The sequence below is a fragment of the Cornus florida genome, unplaced genomic scaffold (assembly GCF_030987335.1).
Source record: "Cornus florida cultivar Cherokee Brave unplaced genomic scaffold, ASM3098733v1 CherokeeBrave_3.0.0_Hap2_scaffold_87, whole genome shotgun sequence".
Classification (NCBI taxonomy): domain Eukaryota; kingdom Viridiplantae; phylum Streptophyta; class Magnoliopsida; order Cornales; family Cornaceae; genus Cornus; species Cornus florida.
This window is the reverse complement of record NW_026775920.1, coordinates 30,001-32,500: the sequence shown is the minus strand read 5'-3', so window position 1 is coordinate 32,500 and position 2,500 is coordinate 30,001. Positions and strand designations below refer to the sequence as shown.

General features: G+C 46.8%; 1 pseudogene; it reads right to left on the bottom strand.

Annotated features, from left to right (window-relative positions):
- The window catches only part of LOC132292856 (uncharacterized tatC-like protein ymf16), a 6,452-nt pseudogene that overhangs the window by 2,209 nt on the left and 1,743 nt on the right, over positions 1-2,500 (bottom strand).

Genomic DNA, 2,500 nt, shown 5'->3' with positions numbered 1-2,500 from the left:
GGTTAGTTGTTTGATCGAACATAAATTTCGAATTCTTTGGCACTTCAAAGCTACTTAACTAAACCAAATGTAGATTATCAGGATGTTTGCGGATAGCATACCTATGACTCCCCCCGGCGCTTCGTGTTTTCTCTGCGTGGTTCTATCTATTTCCGAACCCCTTTCTCCGGCGAAGTGGAAGCAATAAGGAACAAGTCTCCGTCAAGCTCTAACTAACTCCTCCTCTTCTCCCAAGTAAGGAAGAGTGTCTCACTAATTGACAGACGGGGCAGCGGACTAGTTAAACGAACAAGCCACAGGCAATCAAACATGTCTTATACGGCCAGGTTCAGTCCCATTTGTTCCTATTGTTTAGAAATGTGGAAAGGAAGGTCAGAGGGTGGAGAATAGCGAGGGAGAGTAAACACTAGTTAGAATAAGAACCGCAGATTTCTTCTTTTTGTGAACACTTTACCACCACACTTCGCATCCAAGCTGCACACTCCTGGCCATCAAGCATCTTGAGGAGCATATTACTAAGTGTAGCGCCATAGACATAACTCCCACTCCACCAGCAAGGCTAGCGAGAAGGCGACATGGCAATTTGGGATGATCAAACTTCATGGGGTATCTTTAGAGAGGCAAAGATTGAGAACTCTATGCGGGGCAACCTCTTTGATGACACTCGCGCCCCGTTCCCCCGGGAGACAAGGTTCTCAACACATACTGCGCCACCGTGTCCATATACCCTACCGAATTAGCGCTAGGATCGCCGCGCGAGAAAGAAGGATAAGGATTTCGCATCCCCTTCCGGTTCAAAGGAAGCCGGTCTAAAGCTTCCAATCCATCCTCGTAATTCAAGCTTCCGCATCCTTGATTTGCTTCTTATTCCCTGCGTATCTATTGTCGTAGTTGACTCATAACTGACACCAAGGAACCTGGAGCTAACTCACATGAACCACCCGGGTAGTATGATAGCGCTAAGATTGGGTAGGCATGTATGTACGTTCTGGCAGTTGGTAACCCGTCTCAGTCACCCTACGTGGCAAGGAGTGGAATGAAAGAAAAAGAAAGTTCGACTTGCATGTGTTAAGCATATAGCTAGCTAACGTTCTGAAAGCCGGGATCAAACTCAAAGATGTAAGAAAATATGAGAATTGGATCTCTTCTTTCTAAAGCGAACGGGAAGCCTTTCCCTTTCTTCACCGGAGCTTTTCGAATGAATAAAAAGAAGATCAAAGAATCAAATCAGTGTACCTTTAATGGATTTCCCAAACATACTTCATTGATAAGGAATTCCCGACAACTTCTCGGGGGGGTAGGCTCTCGGCCCTGCCCTGCCTTAACCGGCGCGCACTATACCCTCGCAGGATCCCCTCTCCCCGTCAGCCCATCTCGTGGTGTAGGTCGATTGAAGCGAGCTGCTACGCGCTGCTTTTTTACTTGGGTATTGGGGTTGGGTAAAGGGCATTAGAAGCCCCCTTTTATAGGAATTCTCTCACGTCACGAGATCCCTTTCAACAAATAAATAGAAGCGGCTATAATGGATGGCTATTCCTCAAATCAAATGGCTGTGATGCAGCGCGGAACCGTGGCAATTAGTAGGAGTTTCGAGAACCGCGGACTCAAAGCAATTCTCTTATCCCATCTTCTCCTCTATATACCTATCAAGATCACTAGCGGAACACATGAAAGTTTGTGATGAAAGCAAGGTCGTCTGGTTGCCCCTTTACGTGCCCTTTTGCTCATGACTTCCGAGTGCGCATCACTATAAGAAATTCCACTTTTAGTCATTTTCCATCTATATCGCGGGCAGCTCTTTTTCAATTGGATGAGCCTTTTGTTAAAGAACCGCGCTATACGTCGAGAGCCCAAGCCTTCAAGGCAAAGGATTGTTGGACAGGTTGAAAAAGGAGGTCCCCATACAAGACCACGGAGTGGCGGCAGCTTGTATTGAGGTGGGCGCGTAGAAGGGGTTGGCCGGCCAAGCACTTCGTTACACGCTGCGTAGTTGAAGGTTCGAAAGTGATAGCAAACAGGAAAAGTTAAGTTTACCAAACACTTGGATGGGAAGGCTCTTATACAGCCTTAGCTGTAGGGGGGAGCTGAAGAACAGTCAAGAGGGGGAAGAACACAAGCATAAGGGCAAATCCTCTGGGCAACTTCCTTATAAATGCTTTTGAAATGAAGGGAGAAGCCTCAATAGGGAGTGCAAGCAAGAGACGGAAAGTGTTGTTCTTAAATTCTGCCTTATTCCATGAGATCTAGAAGCACCTCTGCAACTTTCTCTCTCCCCATGGGAGTTTTACCTAGCGCTTTTTTGACTTCGTTCAAAGGTCCATGAAGCCCTTCCTTAGAAGTTGTCGCTCGATAGAAAGGATATAACACATATGAAACCTTAGCTTCACTGACTTTCTGAAGTATAACCTTCGCCACGACATTAGTGGCTAGCTCTTCGCGCTTCCCGCAGGCTTTTTTTTATAGAGAGAGCAAGGAGGGCGGTACGGAAGATTGGCCCGCT